At 50.6% G+C, this 20,370-nt stretch overlaps 1 long non-coding RNA gene across 1 annotated transcript; it reads left to right on the top strand.

The window, feature by feature from the left end:
* Window positions 1-16,377: 16,377 nt before the first annotated feature.
* Window positions 16,378-17,601, top strand: LOC111091059. The gene is made up of 2 exons (XR_005373791.1): window positions 16,378-16,576; window positions 17,407-17,601. It is a non-coding gene; the product is annotated as an uncharacterized LOC111091059 (long non-coding RNA).
* Window positions 17,602-20,370: the final 2,769 nt, after the last annotated feature.

Below are 20,370 nucleotides of genomic sequence, written 5' to 3' on the forward strand. Positions count from 1 at the left end.
CCATCCCCACAGACATGGCTGTGTGCCTGGCCCCTGGTCTTCTCCCACTCAGACGTCTGCTGTGGCTCCTGTGTTTCTTATCTTTTGGCTTCTCCTCCTTCACATGTGTGGCTCACCATGCCCTCTGATATGTCTCCTGTTTGCTCCCTTAGTCCCTTATCACCTACCTCGTGAAGGCACATCCTTGGGCCCATCCGGACACCAGCTCAGACCTCACTGTCGCCAACCACACTGGCTTTCCCTGGTCTCTGCCATGGGCCCTCATGAGCTCTGCTGCTTCTTCAAAGATTTTACTTATTTATTTTACAGAGAGAGGGTTGCGGAGGAGAAGCAGAGGGAGAGGGACAAGCAGACTCCACATTGAGCATGGAGCTCAATGTGGGGTTCCATCCTCCGACCCTGAGATCATGCCTGGAGCTGAAATCAAGAGTCAGATGCTTACTGACTGAGTCACCCAGGTGTCTCCAGGCTCTGCTGTTTCTGAACTGTATTCCTTATGATGGCTCTTGGATTTAGACACAATATTCACCCTACTACTGGCCACAGGGTTAGAGGGAGGCTGGTCCTCAATTGGGAAGCAGGGAAGGGATGACAAAAGCACTAGGTAGGGACGGGGCCCGGGATGAGGGGAAGTCCTGCACTGGAGAAGAGCAAAGGTCCTGTGATCTCTTGATGATGTGTACAGTTGAGGGAGCGGGGCAGGGACAGAGCTAAGCCCTGAAAGCTGATGGGGCTAAGTGCTTTATGTGGATTATGTTACTTAATGTCCATGACAACCCTATAAGGTAACTATGATCTCATTTTACAGAACACAAAGCTATTAAGGGCAGAGCAGGAGTTCAAATGCACATCTGTCTCCTACTCTACAGAGAGTCTGGAGTCCTAGGGTCCAATGCAGCTGACGGTAGACCAAGGAAGCAGATCTTGGGTCTTCCTGTTAGGAAATCCCTCCAGGGCTGTATCTGCCACCCTTGAGTCATCCAGTGCAGGGTGCCAGCTCATGGACTTTGAGAAACTTAAAATTGGTTGCATGGGACATGTTGACCATTTCCACTAGGGCCACAGTGAAACTGCTTTGGGTGGGGGTGGGGATAGGGAGTAGGGGCCTCCCTGGGTGGCATAAAGGGAAAGGCTCAAGGTTAGCCTGGTGCTGTCATGAACTCTGTGGAGTGGAAGAGAGAGGGGGTGTTCTGGTTCAAGTCTTCGGTCGGGGGGCAGCCTTGCCCTCATATCCTCTGTAAAATGAGAGTTGAACCAGGTCGACTGGAAGGGCCTGCCCAGCTCTGGCAACCATGGTCCTGGGATTCTTTCTGAGGTCCTGGCCAGCATAGTCACAGAGGAGCTCCTCAATGGCAAGGGCCATGCCTGTCCGGTTCACCACTGCTTCCTCAAGGCCTGGAGGTGCCCAGGAGGGAGTGAATGAATGAGTGAGTGTACCCCACAGGCTGGAGCTTCCAGGATCTGGACAGGAAGGGAGGGGTGAGAGAAGCTGGAGTGTCACATGTGGGACTTTTGTGTCACTATGCAGGGGACCGAGGCCAATGCCGACAGCCGCGGGGATAGAAAGGGGGGAGGAATGGTTTCACCTCTAAGTCTTAATCCTGTAAATCCAGGCAGGGAGGATTTAATTACTTAGCTTGAGTGGTTTTATTTTTCAATTAAAGTTATCAGATAAACATTCAGAAATTAGTGCCCTTGTTAGAAAGTAGCAGCACAAGTGGACCTTCCTCAAGATGCTGAACTAGAGCTATCCAGGGAGGAATGAACTTCACCCAGCCCATCACCTCCACCCATGAGCTGAGATAGGATGGGATCTGGGGGCTTCTGGGATGGGTACACCCCAAAGCATCTGCTTCTTCTCATCCACTTTCCCAGCAACTGTCACTATAGTCTCAGATGGGGAGGGCATGCACTCAAACCAGGGCCAGGGGCCAGGAATCAGAGAGCCCATACCAGTCCTGCCTATACAGCAGGTACTCACCTGTCATTGGTGTTTGTAGTACAGCAGGAGCACACGATTCAGGACCTGGGGTGAGGGCTGTGGTCTGGGCGCTGACCCGGGCAAGAGTGCTCAGGTGGGGGACTTTGGCTTGGCTTGTGTTGCCTTTCCTAGGGACTAAGCTGGGAGGGAGGGTTGTGGGGGAGCAGGGAACTAGTGGTGCCAATCTGAGCCACCATGGGTGCTCTGTGGTCATGAAGCACCCACTTCTGGGCAAATCCCAGCTGGAGAATGAATAGCCCTATCAGGCCCCACCAAGAAGAATTCAGGAGGCCACTGGCTGCTTCTGGAGAAAGATGCTGGTCCTCCCAGAGACCGATGTGCCAGAGAAGTCCCTGGGATTCTTTCATCAATGCTATAGACTGAATTGTGACCCCACAAAATTCACAAGTTGGAGCCCTAAACCCCAGTGACTCTATTGGAGTAGGGCCTACATAAAGGTAATTAAGATTAAATGAGGCCATAAGGGTGGGGACCCAATCCTATAGGACTAGTGTCCTTATAAGTAGAGACACAAGAGAGCTCTCTCTCTCTCTCTCTGCCAGGTGAGAATTCAGCTGACCTCAAGCCAGGAAAGGGTGCCTCACCAGAAACAAGATCAGCTGGCATCTTCCTCTGGGACTTCCAGCTTCCAACACTGTGAGAGATGAATTTCTGTTGTTTAAGTCACCCTGTCTTAGTATTCTGTGCTGGCAATCTGAGATGACTAATACAATCAGTGACACGTTTTACGCAGCTATGAGCTTCCAACAGCTCTGTAAGGAGGCTGAGGAGTAACAGGAGTTGGTCACGATGTAGCTAGTAAGTGGTCATCAGGGCCAGACCCAGGCAGGTCTAGCAGCTCCTAAGGCCAACATCTTTAAAGACATGCTGCTACTGAAGATGTTAATAATGGCAATGATGGTGGCAAAATTCACACAGAACATCGCAGAATGAAAGAAATGGAGCTGGCTTCCATTTAAGGAGGTAACCAAAGGTCAAAACCAAAAGAGGTTCAAAAGGATTGGAAGCACTTGTTGATGGTTGTGTGTCAGAGGTTCTAACGAGGATGGTCCACCCTTTCCAGCCAGGACTCACCTGGGGATCTACCCCATTGCCTTATACTCTGTCCCGGGCCTGATTCCAGCGTTTAGAATCAATGCTTGTGACTAGATCTGGAGGGAGAGGACCAGACCCAAAGTGGAGACCCAGGATATTATTCATTCTGGACCCTGCTTCCACTAGGGATCAGGGATCCTCCATCCAACCAACCCACAAGCAGCCACATTGAGTAGGCTTGTCTTCCCAGGCTGGCTGCCTTCCTGTGGACAAAGGGGACACAGGGATTCTTCTCCAGTATCCCACCAACAACCATTTGGGATCACAGGGTTTCATCCACATCCCAAAGATGGACATCTCACCTGGCTGAGGGAAGGGCTGTGAGGAGGTCAAAGTGAATAGAAACATGCCCAAATGGTCTGGATTTCATGCCAGCATATAAATAGCACAGCACCAGGATAATTTTTTTTTCAAAGAAATTATCTGAAAAAGTTTACATTAATTCAACATGTCAGCTTTTCCGGGAGTCATCTTTGAGATCAGAAGCCTCGATTGGGTACCCGTGCCACACCACAAGGGTGATTAAGCAAAATGTCAAGAAATGAGATGATGTTATTAGGCAAGCAGGGACTCCAACCTTGGGCCAATGCGGGGAGATCTAAGCAAGCAAGAAGGGAGCCCCCGATTGCTCTCAGGCAGCCTAGCGGTGTATAAGGACTCCTGGAGCAGTCTGGAGGACTGGCCCCAGTGCTGGGTCAGCAGCTCTTTTTGCTATGTGGTTTGAACTAAACAATTGCCCTCTGTGGGTGCAATCTCCTCACCTACAAGGAGGTGGATGTCTCTTAGGTGGCTTCGTGGTCTGTGTTTCTCTGGATGACTAATATTTAATATGATTATGCTGTATGGAGCTTTGTAGTGTGCATTTTCTTAAATTGTATTTTTTGAAGTACGTATCTCTACTTTCCACACATGCTCATGACCAATTATACACTGGTCTTTGGGGAAGATTTGGGACTTTGTTCTTGTTCCTTTAATTATCCCACTGACAGCTGTGTTCCATCCACCAAGGGAGAAGCGGCCCTGGTCTTCTAGGCTGTGCGTGCTGATCAGATACTAGTGAAGGGTCACAGAATAATCTTTGTAAAGAGAATAGGCTCTGGCCTCCTAGAGAGCTGGTTGAGATCCGGGTCCCTATTCTTGAGAGCTGCTTGACCAGGATGTTAGTATCCTGGGTGGGCAGGACACTCAAACTTACTGAGCCCCGATTTCCTCACGTACAAAACAGAATAGCGGTTACCTTGTGGGATTGTTAGAGGAGTAATTGAAGTGGCACAAGAGATGCACCTGCCTCAGGGGGAATGCTTGGTAACTAGTAACCAGACTACTAGAGTGTAACTGCCATTCCTGGGCCTCTGTCTTCTATTAATGTTTTTTTTTGTTGTTGTTTTGTTTGTTTGTTTGTTTTTTCCGTCATCTTGTCCTCCCAAATAGTGTCAGGTCCTTGCAGGCAGGAACTGTGCATGAGTCCCTATCGCCTCCCACAGAGACAGTGCATAGCTTGCAGGCAGCCTTGCTTGGCTCTTTGTCTGTGAAATGACATAATGGGACCCTGTTGGGATACCAGCCTACTCTGGGGCCATTATTCCCATCATTACCAACCCATGGGGCCCCTTCCCAGCAGCCACCTTTGTACTGACAAATACAATATATCTTGAGTTCTAAGACATCCATTTTCAAAACATTAAACAATTGATGAGTGCCTACTTGTGCTTTCCTTCCTTGTTTGTTTCTTTATTGAAAGCAATTCTTGGCCAGTATCAAAAATCTCAAATACAGATGTACATAGAATAGAAGATGAAAGTCCTTCTTTACTCTTACCCATGCCTAAACCCAAGAGGAAACTTCAATCAATAAATATGGCTTTAATTTTTCCTGACCTTTCTCTCTATATTAGAAATGATCTACACAACATATGCAAAGTTACACTACACAGAAGTTTTCTAAAAACATAAATAGGTCACTTCCTCAGACTTACTTTGTTTTTTACTTATGAAATCTTTCTCATGTCAGGCATATTGCTCTTCCGAAAATTACCTATATTTTCAAAAATTATCATACAGTAAAATTGACTTTTGGGTGTATAGTCTGTGAATTTTAATGTACGTGTAGATTTGCATAACCATATCAATTAGGATACAGAACAGCTTCATCACCCCCAAAATTCCCTTGCACTTTCCATTTCTGGTCATGCTCTACCCCAACTCAAACCTCCATTGCCAATGATCTGTTTCTCCATCAGCAGGCTCTTGTTCCATAAATGGACTCATATTGCTTGTCATCTTTTGATACTGGTTTCCTTTATGTTGCATTGTACCTTTGAGATCCATCCAAGTTGCTGTATCAGTTTTAGCTTTGAGTAGTATTTGGATCAATCACATTTTATTTATCCATTCATCAGTTGATGGACATGGATTGTTTTCAGTTGTTGGTGATTATGACAATAGTGTACAGATCTTCGTATGGACACACGATTTCATTTTTATGGAATAAATGCTCAGGAGTGACATTATTGCTGAGACTCATGGTAAATGTATGCTTAACTTCAAAAGAAACTGCTAAACTATTTTCCAGAATGGCTGTAACATTCTGCCTAGCAGTGTGTTAGAGTTCCTGTTGTTTCATCTCCTCCGCCAGCACTTGGTACTGTTGGGATTTTTATCTTGGTCATTGTGGTAGTTGTGTAGTGGTATCAACTAGTGGTTAATGGTGAATGTTGTTGATAAGATGTACATTTTTAAATAAAACATTGGAGATGTCTCTGTCACTGGGCTATATGGGAGTCAGGAACCCAGGAATTGTTGATCTGCTCCAGCCCTTGGCTCATCCCCACAAAGATGTTGCCTCCAGAGTGGGAACTGAGGTTCAGCCATTATGAGCACTAGCTGACACTGCTACCTGAAAGAGCGGGTCTTGGGACACCTCGGTGGCTCAGTGGTTGAGCACCTGCCTTCAGCTCAGGGCATGATCCCGGGTCCAGGGATGGAGTCCCACACTGGGCTCCCTGCAAGGAGCCTGTTTCTCCCTCTTCCTATGTCTCTGCCTCTCTCTCTGTGTCTTTCATGAATAAATAAACAAAATCTTTTAAGAAAATGAAAGAGAGGGTCTCACAATGAATTGTTCTGAATCACCTGAATCATAGTTGGGTGTGAACAAGGATCCTTAAGTTTGCTGAGCATTCCTGGTGCCAATTGTGGTTTAGTTGGGCCTTTTAACTTCTCATCTTTAAGAAGGCAACACTGGGGTAAAAATACAAATATATTTTCCACTGCTTGGTGTTTGGAGGTGTGTTGACCAACATCCAGACAACTGACTCTGTGGCTTATGTTTCCAGGTGTCCAAATTGATGTCACTGAGGGATAATCTAAACCACTTAGATATGCTTAAGCATTACCAGATCACAGACTGATAGATTCTTCAATGATAGATTCTTCATTCTTCGATGACCCCTCAGGGGTCACTCTCCATCCTGATTCAGACATTTGTTTTCAACTTCCTCCATGAGAGTCACCTATTTGGCCTAGGTGACAGTACACTCAGTAGTCCCATCCATCCCTGGGCAACTTAATTGTTAGAAAGTTCTTTCTTTTCCTTATGCTGAAAATTACCTCTCTGACTTTCTTCTGTTGGTATTTAATTTGTAACCAGGAGCCCACAGGGTGTTAGAATTTCTACCCTCTTCCTTTTTTAAATTTTTTCCTGTCCTTTTGACAACAACTCTTGATATAGAAGATAAGAACCATTGTCTCTTCCCCTTGTTCCCTTAGCTTTTTCATCCTTACTTCCAGCCCCCAGTGCTCTCCGCTGGGCATGAGTCACTGACATTCTTGCAGGAAGAAGCCCTTCATCATTGTCACTGGTTTGCTCACTTCCTAGTGCCCCCTGCCCTGCTCCATCCCAGGAAGGCAGCAGAAGGAGGTAGTTGTGAGCATGGATGCTGTTTGAAGCAAGGACCTGAGTTGGAATCCAACTTTATCCCTCAGTAGCTGTGTGATCTTGGGCAAGTTTCTAACCTTTGGGCTTCAGTTTTTGCATCCACTGAAAAAGTTTACTAAGCTTCTAGCAAGCAGGAGGTGGTCACCTACTGTAGATATCCCACTTAGGGCTACTGGGCAGACACTAGCCTTGTGGGAAACTGGAGCTGGCTGAGGAGAGCTGCCTGTGCCCACTGGAAAGTCTTGGCCCAGCTCTGAGGAATAGTCCATGGGGAAGGAAGGAGCAGGGGACATGTTGGTCAGCAGACCAGGTGGGGGAAATGTCTGAGTATCCCTTCTATAGAACACAGAAACTTCCTTGGGACCCTTGCTGCCATTCTATAGGGCAGCCTCAGAAGGACAAGCTCAAGGTTGTATGTGTGTAAGAAGCCGAGCCCTGATCTAGGATGTCAGGAGGCCTGGGTTCTAATCCTACCCCAATCCTGGGCAACTCACAATGTCTATAGGTCTCAGCTTCCTCATCTGAAAAATCAACACTATCCATAACACACTTCTCATTTAGGCGGACTGCTATGAGTCTCAAAAGACTGGTCATCCTGGCGTAGGGACTGGAGCCCCTGCTCTGGGGTCAGATCCCTGCTCGAATCCTGCCTCTGGCATATACAAGCTGAGGACCAGGCAGTTGTCTGAACCTCTCTGTGTCTGGTTTTTCCTTTGAAAAGTGGACACTATGAATGTTGAATATTGAAGAGCTGTGGGGAGATTAGACACACCATTTGCAAAGTACTTAGCATAGCACCTGGCACACAGTAGGTGTGCAACATAAGGCCATCAGCACTGTGAATTATGGTATTTGGTGCATAGCAAATGCTCAGGAAATGGTATCGAGACTGGATTGAATGGAAGTAGCTGGAGTTCCTTCTGAAGTCAAAGTCCCAGCGATAGTATAGGTCTTTAGGGGTAGACACCTTGACTGATGCTTCCCAGAGAGCCCTGCACTTGGCCCTTCTTAACCAGTGAGCTCAAGTGTGAACAGGAGACTGAGGATTTGGGATGCCTGGAACCAAAGGCCCTGGCTGTGGAGATCCTGGTGTCTCTCCTTGCACACCTGGACACCTTTGTCAGGCAACCCAGGGCTCAGGTGTTGGAATATGAGGCAGCCAGGGCTTTCTCATCACACGAGGATTGCATCCTCGGGGCCAATTGGGCAGTTAACGTGTCCCCACTCCCTGGGGCGTCTGAGCAGCAGGTCGCCTCACTTTGGAGCAGCGTGCCAGAAGGAGTGGCCTCTTAAATATTGAATCACCCCTTCCTGGCTCTGCTTCTGCTGATTTGACTAAGGGCTCCAAGCCCTGAGTTTGTTTAATAACCTTCTGACACTAAACAAACAACCTTGCAGAAGGAGTAATTTGCGAGGCAGAAAGAAAACAAATAAGTTGCAAGGACACGGCACCACGGCGGCCAGGCTGATTACATTCCGGGGGGCCGCCTGAGTCCGAAAGCCGAGAGCATAGAGATCTTGGCTCCTCTCCACTCTAGGAAGTCTTCAGAAACACAGGCAGGGGAAACTTTGCATTAGGCCTATGGAGATGGCGCGTCATTAGAATTCTGGGGGCATATTAAATGCCATCTAGTTGCTAACACGATGCATCATTTTCTGCTAAATAATTGATCACGGTGCAGAGATTGTGTTTGTGGAGTTTAAAAAAGTGATTAGAGAAGGGAACATTTCTGGGAAGCAAGTTGCATCTGTAACCCAGAGCCTGCTCTGGGCACCTTCCCGGGGGGCCATTGGGCATGAGGGATTCTTGCTACCCCCGAGCTGGGCTGCGGAACAAGAACTCTGATGCAGCAGGATGAGCAAGGGTGACGGTGGGCAGTGCTGGAAGCGTGGTGTAAGACTGCCAAGGATGGGGGTGGTAGCAGAGCTCTTGTAGTGGCCTAAGGGTCTGTGCCAACCTTCGACCCTGGTGGAGGCAGGGGAGGAAGGCGAGAAGCCTGCCCAGGGGGGTAACACAAGCTGCGTCCCTTGGGTATCACACACAGCCCCATGCCCAAGTGGGGTCTCCCAGGTGTCAGGCTGGTTCTGCTCCTGAGACAGGCTTATCTCAGGAACCTTGTTTTTTCCTTTTTCTGCCCTACTCTCCCCTAAAGGTAATTTCTTTCTCCTCCCTCTTCTCCTGGGAAAGAATTTGCAACTCTCCTCTCTCATCCCCGAGTAGGGATGTGCTGCTGTTGAGTTTAGGATGTGTATGAAGACACTTTGGTTTTGGTAGATGAGAGGGTATTGCAGAAGCTCTTGGAGGGGGAGAGATTTTAGGAGTGGGCTGTGGGTGCCTTTGGGAGGTGGAGATGGGGCTTCAGCAGGTCATTAAAATAGCTGGGAAGTGGAAAGATTGTGTATGTGGTAAAGCACGATAGTATTTGTCAAATGAATGACACAGCCCCGAATAAGGAGTCTAAGCTCACACATTCTCGACTGGCTGTGTTCCCCGAGCCAATCTCCAAGTCTCAGTTTCCCTACTTGAAAAGCACATGTCTGGGTGGATGTGTGTGGACAGTGGTAATTTTTAAGGGCCCTCCGACCCTGATTCTCTGCTTCTAAATCAGCTAACTTTGATCCCTGGTTGCACATTAGAATTTCCCGGGAACTTTAAAAATATAGACACTGGGGCCCAATGCCCAGAGGTTCTGATTTCATTGGATCCGGGGCAGGGTCTGAGCATTGCTACCCTCAAGATCTCTCCCAGTGACTTTGGCTTTCAGACAGGGAAAAGGACTCTCGCCTCGAGAGGGGAGTGCATAGTGTGGGAAAGGCAGGCAGAGATGCGAGCCAGCTTCCTCTGGCCCTGTGCAAATGTCCCCAGCTCTGGACCAAGAAGGCGGGAGGCTGGCTGCTGTAGAAAGAAACTCCACATATCCAGCTGCTGTGGGGTGTTGGACAGACGGAAACCAGTGCCCTTCAGCAGATGCCAGAACTACCGGGCTCAGTGGGCAGCCTCCCTGGGGTAGGTTGAGGGCACTGCGGAAGGGGGGCACAGTCTGCAGGGAGGCAGCCTTCAGTGCTCTTTGTAAAGGAAAAGCTTTCTTCCCCGAGACGCTGGGTGGAAGCTGCGGGAAGAAGTCGTTTCCCTGCCTTACATCTTGCACGATTCGTTCTCTCTCCTAATGGCACAGGGCAGGTGCAGCAGAGGGCTTGGAGATGGTCCCACCACCAGTCATGTGTTTGTCCTGGGGCCTGTTTCCCAAGTGACCCCTCCTCCCCCAAGCTGTCCGAGCCTGCTCCAGCCCTGGGCCCTCAAATACCCACTGTGCTCAGTTCTCAGTACGCACATCCAGGGACGGCTGAGCTGTCCACAGGTCCCCTCTGTGACACCTGGGGAGCTCCCTGAAGGCTCAAACCAGTTCTCTCCCCTTCTTGGCATATCAAAGTGTTAGACTCTCCTCTTGTGTGTCCATTCAGGTGCACATCTCACTGCGCTGGCCTCTGTTCCATCTCAGCCACCATGTATCCCAGGCCCCGTTTCCTTCCCTGCTTCTAACTACTATCTCCTCATCTGAAAACAGAGTGGGCTGGGCCTCTATGGACTGATGGCATAGTTTCTGTGGCTCTGAGGGGTAGACTGAAATGACCACTCCTAGCTCCATTTTATAGACGGGATAACTGAGGCTCAGAGATGACTCGACTCCATCAAGGGCATTCAGCCAGTAGGTGGGGGGAGCCCTGGCCCCTGAATCTCAGTCCAAGATAGTCTACAACTGTAGAGTGAAACATGTAGTTCAAGATCATGGGGATCTCCCCAACCCCCACCCTGCCCCCCCAATCTGGGGAGAAAATTAGTTTTTCTCAGAGGCTAAGCACCTACCTTGAAATGAGCCTTGTCATTCCCTCTCTTGACACAATCTGATTCATTCCCTGCCCCTGTCTGGATGTTTCCGGGCTTTGTCTGGCCCTTTGGCCTGTCAGCTGCCTTGTGCCCCTGAGGGGCGGTGTCCTGAGCCCCACTTCCAGTCCTGCTTTGCCCTGTCATGCATTGCCCTTGTCAGGGGGGCAGAGCCACCCACAGAGTGTCTGAGGGAGATTGGTTTTCAGCGAAAGGTCACAACAAATTGCCTAGGGATCCCCGGGGAGGTTCCTGTGGCTGCTCGCGCACGCCCTGGCCACCAGGGGGCGAGCGAGGCCCTGCGTCCCGGGCGACAAGGTCATGACTGGAGGTGAAGGCTGGGGTGGAGGCAGGGTCAAAGCCCATGCCCAGGAAGCCCGGATGGGGGTGCCTCTGACAACTTCCAGCTGCCACCCCAATTCGCTTCCATAGTGTGGGGTGTTGGATAAGCATCCAAGGCCAGGCCTGCAGAGCACAGCAGGGAGACTATTGGAAATTTCTCCTTGGAGGTGTATCAGGTTGCGATGCAGAACCTTGGACTAGTTGAAGGGATGTGGGGACTCTTCTCCCTTTCTCTCTCTGCCCATAGGAGCCAAGGTGCTCTAACCTGGTCCTCCCTAGGTCTCTTATGTTCTAGTCTCTTCCTCGAAGGCAAAGGGCTTCAACCCAGCACACCATCTTCTGCGAGCAGCAGAATCACTGAGGACTTACTGAAGTGTTGATTCCTGGGCTCCAGCCCCAGAATTTTGATACAGGAGCTGTGGGGACCAAACTTTTTTTTTTGTAAAGATTTTATTTATTTATTCATGAGAGACACAGAGAGAGAGGCAGAGACCCAGGCAGAAAGAGAAGCAGGCTCCCTTGGACGAGCCCAATGTGGGACTCTATCCCAGGACCCTGGGATCATGACCTGAGCCAAAGGCAGATGCTGAACCACTGAGCCACCCAGGTGCCCCAGGACCACACTTTAAGAACTGGGGGTCTAGCTTCTTTCCACCTCATTTCTTGCCTCGCTGGGGGGGATCTCTTGGAAGTGAGGACATTAACTACAGATCCAGCCACACAGGCTCCTGGCTCTGCTTTTGTCTAGCTGTGTGACTTTGGGCAAGTCTCTCGCCCTCTCTGAGCCAAGATTTCTTGAAATGTAGGAAAGGCAATGCCCACCTCACCAGCTCCAGGTGAAGTCTGAACGCAACAACCGACCATTTAAGAAACCTCTGGTGTGAGCAGGCCCTCCAAAATATTCTTTTCTAGAAGGGAGTTCCCAGCACTGGGAAGGGCAGAGATGCAGTCCACCCATGTGAAAATAGAGCAAGTGAGGGCAAGAGCCCAGCCCACATCCCACCTGGGCGAATCCGTCAGGGTCTGTGGTCCTCCAGGTGGGAGCCAGAGCCCACAGCCCAGCGGGCAGCGGTAGTGCTGCTCCTCAGTGGCTTGAGCAAATGTTGGTGTTAAAAGCAGCCTCATCCCCTCACCCCCAGCACCCCGTGCAGACTGTCACTCACCAAGGATGCTGAGTCACAAGTCACTGAGTGGCCACCTCTCCTTAATCCTCCCTGACACCCCCCGCCCCCTGCCAAGCCTTCACTGGTTCTGCTGGGACCAGGAGCCAGTGGGATGTGGGGTGCATGGCTTACACCCCACTTTCTGCAGGTGCACAGAGACTAGGCAAAGAAGTTCAGCCAAGGATGCCCCCCCCTTCCATATCTCTGTTTATACCTCTCGGTCATTCTCTCTTGCCTCTGGCTCCATTTCCTGTATGTCTTAGACATGGATTTTCCCCTCGAGTCTCCCCTACTTCCAACATCTAGAGGAGCCCTGTTCGGGCTCACCTCAGGGGGCCCCAGGGGCAGGCCACTGGCTGCCTCTCTGTCTTTATTTCTCAAGTGAGCTCTAGTCCCTTAGAAAGAGAAGTCCTTCTGTGTCTTCTGACCTCAATTTGCTCATCTGTGAAATGGGAGCCCACAGGCTCACTCACCCATCTTTCCTCAAAAACCCTGTCCTGGGATCCCTGGGTGGCGCAGCGGTTTGGCGCCTGCCTTTGGCTCAGGGCGCGATCCTGGAGATCTGGGATCGAATCCCACGTCGGGCTCCCAGTGCATGGAGCCTGCTTCTCCCTCTGCCTGTGTCTCTGCCTCTCTCTCTCTCTCTGTGACTATCATAAATAAAAAAAAACAAAAAAAACAAAAAACAAAACCCTGTCCTGATGCTACCTACATGAGCCCAGGACCCCTGCGTGGAGAGAAAGGAAGAGGCCTCTGGGAGGGACATTTTTACATCTTTGGGGCTAATTTCTTTTTTTAAAAGAGTTTATTTATTCATGAGACACAGAGAGAGAGGCAGAGACACGGGCAGAGGGAGAAGCAGGCTCCCTGCAGGGGGCTTGATGCGAGACTCGATCCCAGGACCCCAGGATCATGACCTGAGCCAAAGGCAGACGCTCAACCACTGAGCCACCAGGGGCCTCCTTTGGGGCTAATTTCTACCTGATTTCCTTCACCTGGTAGAAATTGGAATCGCCTGATTGGAAAAACAGCCCTCCCCATCCTTCTTCTGCCTTTGCTCACAGAGCCCCTCTTCCTGGCTCCCGTTCACCTTGGAGAGTTCTGGACTGAGCAGGTCTCCTCTCTGAAGTGTTTCTCTGACCCTCTTACCCAGCATCTACAATTTATTTACTTGTGTGTGTGTGTGTGTGTGTGTCTGTCTGTCTGTCTGCTAAACTGAGCACCCTGAGGGCAGGGCCCGTGGTTCGGGGTTCATAATGTTCCCCAGATCCCCAGTGCTCCATCAAGGCACTTAGTGAGCCTGTGGGCCCCCAGGAGAGGATTTCTGCCTTTCTTCCCTCCAGGGCTTCCCATGGAAGAGGAGCTCAGCAGGTGTGAATCTGTGTGCTCCTTGGAGGGAGTCTCTGTCCCTGGAGGCCTCTTACATTTTTCCCTCTTGCGTCATTGAGGGGAGGGGCCAGAAGGGTGTTGTGGGGAGCCAACCAACTCAGATAGCTACTTTTGACGACGAGTATTTCTGTTTGAGGTACGAGCCAAGGTGGAGAGAGGACATCTTACCCCCTAGCCCCACCCGGCGTGCTCAGCACCCACCCACTCACCCTCCTTGCCCTGCCCCCGGACACCTCCCAGTGGCGCCCACCAGCTGCGCACATTCCCATGGGTGCGTGCAGAGTCTTTTGAGGGTATCCTCCCTTCGCCCCCTTTGGAAAGGACCCTGGGTCATGCCTTTGCCAGTCACTGCCATCCCCTATTCCTGGCATGTGGGGCTTCTTCAGCTCTTCGAATCCTCCAAAGACCCTCCAGTGTTTAGCTCAAAGGAACCCTTTGATGTCCTAAATGACAAAGTCAGGCATCACGGAGGCTGCGTGGGACAGCTCCCTGCAGACACCGGGAGGGGCAGCTGCCCGCTGTCAGAGCTTCTGGCCGTCTGAAGTGTTTTGTTTCAGCTCCACATGGGCGTCTTTGTTGTCAGAGCTGCCTCTGCCCAGCTCCTCTTGGGCTTCCTTGGGGATGCGTGGGGCCTGCTGGCGGGGCCCAGCCCGGCTGCACGGGTGGGGAGCCAGGGCTTGGGTCTGCGCTGGGAACTGGGAATCCTGCTTTGCCCAAGGCTACTGGGCTCCCTGTCACCCTACTCTGCTATCTTATTACTGAGGTCAGTGGGGGCTTTTGCATCCAGCACCTCTACACACCCTGGTTCTAATCTTGCCCTTTGGGCAAGTCTCAGTTTTCTCATCTATAAAACAGAGATGATGTTAATAACAATACCTACCCCAGAAGATTGGATGGCACAGCACACCCTGGCAAAGCCCCTGGCTCATGCAGACTCTCAATAAATACTGACCCCAATCCCCTTTCTTCTGCTTTCTCTTTATAACTTAATGGTTCATTAAAATCTCATGGGGGCATCTACAAGGTACTGATGCTCAAACTCCACTCAGACTAATGACAGCGGAGCTCTGAGGGTGAGGTTTGCTTCTTTAATTTTTAAAAACTGCCCAGATAATTCTAAGAACCGGCCAAGGGACAGAATTCCAGACCCCACTCTAACTGGATCCCAACCCTCCTGAGCTGCATGTCTGAGAGCATTATTGCTAGATATATATGACTATTGAAATGGAAATTCATTAAACCGATATAAAATTAAAACTTCATTTCATTTCTCTGGTCACACCAACCACTTTTCTAGTGCTCAGGAGCAATGTGTGGCCAGTGGTTACCATATTGGATGCCACACCAATGTCTAGAACATTTCCAGCATTTCAGAGAGTTCTTTTGGAGAGAGCTGCAAGACCAGAGCTGTCCCATGGCAATACTGTGCAAGCCACATGTGTAATTTATGTAATTAAAATTCTTCTCCTGGCCACATTAAATAAAAGGAAATAGGTGAACTTGATTCAAATAATATATTTTATTTAATCCCATGCATCCAACAGGGTTTCTTCACAGCATGCAATTCAAATGAAGAAAAGTAGTGGCTATTTTGCATCCATTTTTAAAAAAGATTTTATTTATATATTCATGAGAGACACACAGAGCGGCAGAGACATAGGTAGAGGGAGAAGCAGGCTCCCTGTAGGGAGCCTGATGAGGGACTCGATCCCAGGATCCTGGGATCATGACCCGAGCCAAAGCCAGACGCTCAACCGCTGAGCCACCCAGGTGCCCCTTGCATTCACATTTGTACTTAGTCTTCAAAACATGGTGTGCATTTTCCACTTTTAGCACATCTCATTTCAGATGGGCACCTTTCGAGCACTCAACACAATGAGTCCTGCGCAACATGGGCACCCAGCAAGCGCCCAGTGATGTGTGAAACTATTTTGTGTGAACATACAAAATGTCTTCCTGACAGAATGACATTGCTGTGCCTACATACAGTGCTTTAGGATTTATAAAGGACCTTGTTACAGATATTTTGATGCCTCCCAGAGCCCTCTAACCAAGTATTACAACCTCAGGTTGGCTAGAGGCATTGCCTGGGCACACACTTGTAGAGCAAGGAGACAGCACCACGGCGTGGGTGTGTACCTTGTATGCTGGTCATGTTATCCCCGCATCAGTGAGTGTCCAGTCCTGGATGAGTGCACTTTGTGTTGGCCAAATAGACTGGTCACCAACTGGGAACATCCCTATTCCTGTTCTGCCCACCTTACCCATGGTAGTCCCCTTACCAGCCCACCTGTCCACAGAGAAGACGTAACCTGAGCCGGGCTGGCAGGTGTCTCCTGCTAGAAGACGTGGGGCCAGAGGTTTCTGTCATCACTCACTCCTTCCTGCTAAAGCATCTCTCCACTGTCACCCCAAATACGTGGTGATGTGTTTCCCGAGAAGGTTTATGCAGCCACCTATGTCGATCAGTCATATCGGTCATAGTAGAGCATGGCCAGCTGTGAATAGATGGACGCCAGCTCCATTGTGATAAAAAGAATGTGGAATGAAGGATCTGGGGTGCAGAGCTCTGTCTAGGATGAGAGAAGGAGTCTGTGGTGGGTCAGACAAGGAAGTCAGGGACACATGAGGACACAGGGGCCCAGGCCGAGAGCTGGGGCAGCAGGAGATGGACATGGGGGTGGGACGTCCCCTCAGCTCCTGGTACACCCTGGTGGGTGGTGCTGAAGGGGAGTGGGTGTACGTATGTGACATTGGAGCCTCGAGAAGGTATACTAGGTGGCGTCTCACTCTCTTCAGGTTTTTTATCTCCTAGGTTTCAGGTTCCTGTGGGAACCTAGCAGACAGTGCAGCTCTCGGGTCTTTGGGGGTCCAGCTCCTGGCCTGGAGAGAGCTGATAGGCTGGGCTGGGGTGCCAACTCTTGCCAACTCCTGTAAGCGGTGAGACCATCCCTGAGGTATACAGCTGGCACCATGTAGGAGCAGTTCTCTGATACCCTTACTTCCCCTTTCTTCTGATCTGCTCTCCCAACCCCTCTCCCCAACCCGCCCCTGAGCATCCTGGATTCTGTGTGACTTATTTCCAAATCACCTGCACAGCCCAGAGACCTATACTAATCCTCAGAGAGGTACACCCTGTTATGTCTCTGGTCTCTAACCTTTCCTCCCTTTGTGATTTACACTGAGCCCCCCCCCCCCCCCCGCCATGGCCCCCAGCTCTGGCTTCTCTGTGTCACCACCCTCCTATTGTGGACCCTGGGCCAGGCCATGTGGATGTCAGCCCTTTCAGCCTCTCCCAGACCCCACTGGTGGGACAAGAAGACCGGACTCCAGGTCTCCTCTCTAATTACTTTAGCCACAGTGATACTGGCAGGCAAAGTGATGTATTGTGGGCACACAGCAGCTATTCAAATCCAGAGACAGCCGGCCCGGGCTGAGCTGTTCTTTCTCATTCATCCGCCAAACGCTGGCTGCACACCAAATCCGGACCCCGTCCCACCCGAGGGCCTCCGATCTGACTGGCTGTGCCTGCACGGATTGGTTTTGGATAATGGACTAATGAATCAGGATCATCCAAATGGTTTTCTTTTACACCGCAGTGTCCAAATGCCAGGCAGCGCTGTTCATGGACTCAGCGTGTAATGATCCCTCCCAGAAAATCATAATCCATCAATCTCTCCTCTCAAGACCATCAATCAATGTTCCAGAATCCACGGCTGCGTTCTCATTCCAGGAGTTTTCAATCACTTCTCTTTTCCCCCGTGTGCGCAGAACAATGCAGTGACACTAGGAAATTGTGTTTTGACATGAAATCATTATGTGTTTTAAAACCTCTCCTTCAATGTTGGTCTTTTCCTGCCTTCTGCTCTCCCCTGGCACATCTCCTGCTATGAACTGCAGCATGAGCCCCGTTCTTTTGTTCAGCTCTCAGGCACAGGTGAGGGATGCACAGTCCAAAAGGAAGGAACGTGGAAAATATAAGCTGCCCATTTTATTCCAGCACGAGCACACTGTAATTAATTTGTCTCTTCCAATCAGAGCCCTCTTAGTCTATTTCCTGCCGGGGTGCTTGAGGGGCTGGTGTGTGCCTGTGCGGGGCGGGTGGGGGGAGGCTGTGCCTGGGGCAGGTGTGTGTGCAGTGAAGTAACATCATCATCAGGTGCATGTCGTGTGAAATTTAACTATATGCGTCCAGCAATCGATCAGGGGGTGCAGTAGATGTGGGGGGGCCACGCTAGGCGCAGGGATTAAGCTGGTTGTTCGTGGCACGGTGATTCTATCCGTCGACCCCCTCACAGCTGCCCAGAGTAAGGGTGAGACAGGAGGCGGGTGCTGACTGTTCCCTGGGTCCCCATCCCGGCACTCCTCCGCAGCAGGAGCATCTCTCTTTGCTGATGCTGATTCTAGTGTTTAGAGACATGTACTTTTTGTACAAAGAGCCCCTAAAGGCACGCCAATTACCGATCTGGTGCTCGGCCAACGATGAGCGCTGGAGGAGAAATGGACAGCGCTGCACTTCCAGGAAAGTGTGTCCCATCCCTTTCCCGGTGCCTTCTCATGGGAAATTTTGATTCTAAGCAATTCTCAATAGACCTGCTGGCCCTAGATCTTAGGCCTCCTGAGGTCGGGCCTGAGCCTTATTTGGGACACTCAGCACAGCAGGAAGATAGCCGGCAGCCTGTGGGGACACAGGCTTCCCAGGGTCTCCTGGGTCAAGTTACTTAACAGGTCTGAGACTTAGTTTTCTCATCTGGAAATGGGGCCAGTCATGCCTTCCTCATAGGGTTTGACATGAGAGTTAAAGATAAAATATGCTTCTCCGGGACCCAGTGGGTGTGTAGCAAATGGTGGGTCTTGTTATCTTTACGGATAAATGAGTTCTCGCTGAGGAATGCTGAGCTGCCAGTGTCACCGAGGTGCTTCATTTAAAAAAGAAACGACGTTGTTAAGTTAGTTTCTGCAGAACGACAATAACTTACACTGTGAATAATTGATGTTGTGAGCAGACTTCCAGTGTTCACATCCAGGTGAGGTCTAGGAATGATGGCTCCCCATTCTAAATCGCCTCATCTTTCCTTTCTTGAATAAATGGAGTCTCCGCTGGAGGTCAGAATAAAAGTCACACAAGTGTGACTTCCAAAGAAAGTGCCACCGGGGAAGACTGCAGTTTGCTTCCGCGTTGCTGGGCAGGGAAACACCAGGCTGCGCCTCTGTGCAATTAGGAGGCCGGCACGATTTGTATCCAGCACCCAAAGCCTCCCCTTTCAGCATTCTTTACAGGGGCAAGGGTTTTCAAACTGCTTCTTGGTGTTGCTGAGGGGTTGTGTTCTAGTCTGCTCTTCTTTGAAGCGTCCTCCCTTAAAAGCTGCCTGTCCTGGGTCCCCACCCCGTGGGGGCCTGACTTTGGCTAGGACGTTTCATGCATTTCAGCAGTGCGTGCTGTTAGATCTGGAAGCTGGCTCCTGGAAGGCTGCCCCAATCCCACTTTTCAGCCCAGCAATTTGAGGCTCCCAGCAAGGAAATGGCTTGCCAAGGCCTTACAACCTAATTCATCCATACTCAGCTCTGAGATGTGCTGGGACCTCTGTGCCAGGACGGTGAGGAGCTGGGACTCAGAAACTGGCCATGGCACTGGCTGATAGGTGGAGGTGGCTTAAGCTGAGATTCAAATATCTGTGCTAACTGAGAAGCTGTGGACTGACTTCTACATCTTGGGGGCTGGCCTTTCTCTGAAGGGGTCTGATTTGGCGGGAGGGGGTAGGGTGGCAACAGATGCCTGTGGGTGGAGGGGCTGGGCTTAGTCAGGTGGGAGATGGATCTGATCCAGGATCTGGATGTTCAGCAGCACAGGAGATTGGGCGGGGTGGGGGGGGGGGGTCTCCCAGCAGGAGTTAGCTGGATTGTGAGAAAGATTTAGGGTGCCCCTAAACGTAAGTGGGCCCCTTTAGATATTGAGCACTGACAATCATGTGCCAGGCACTGTCCTAAGGATTTTCCTGTGTTAACTTTTCAGATCCCACAGGGCCCTTGGAGGAAGGTGCTGATGTTTACAGATAAATGAGCACAATCCTGGAGGTGCTGTCAGTTGTCCAAGATCACACATCTAGAGGGGGACTGCCAGGACTCCGACTAGGCTCTGCAGCTCTTGGAATCTGCCCTCTTTCCCCTACTCCTCAGAGCCTCTCAAGTGCTTACTGCATGCCTCTGGGTCTACAGGGGGTGGGGGGTAGGGGGGAAATGAAGCAGGACCCCCACTGAGAAGATAAGGGCAAGACGGGGTGTAGAGGGGGAGATGGCCCAGGCATGCTAGGCGGGAGCCCTTTCACAGGTTGGGGAAGGCTAGCAGGTTTCCCGTGCGTGCAGCCAGGTGAGCTCAAGGGCAGATGCCACTCCAGGTGCTTGCTTCCCAAAGTCAGGACCCGTGCTGCACTGCGTTTAAACAGGGGGATCCCCGGAGATGCCGCCGAGAAGGAGGCTCATGGTGAGTTCCAGGCATGGTGGCAGACTCTGCTGCTCCTGGAGCTTCCTCTGTGGGGTCGTCTGACTTACACCTCCCCCCACTG

Source organism: Canis lupus, chromosome 19 (assembly GCF_011100685.1).
Source record: "Canis lupus familiaris isolate Mischka breed German Shepherd chromosome 19, alternate assembly UU_Cfam_GSD_1.0, whole genome shotgun sequence".
Lineage (NCBI taxonomy): Eukaryota > Metazoa > Chordata > Mammalia > Carnivora > Canidae > Canis > Canis lupus.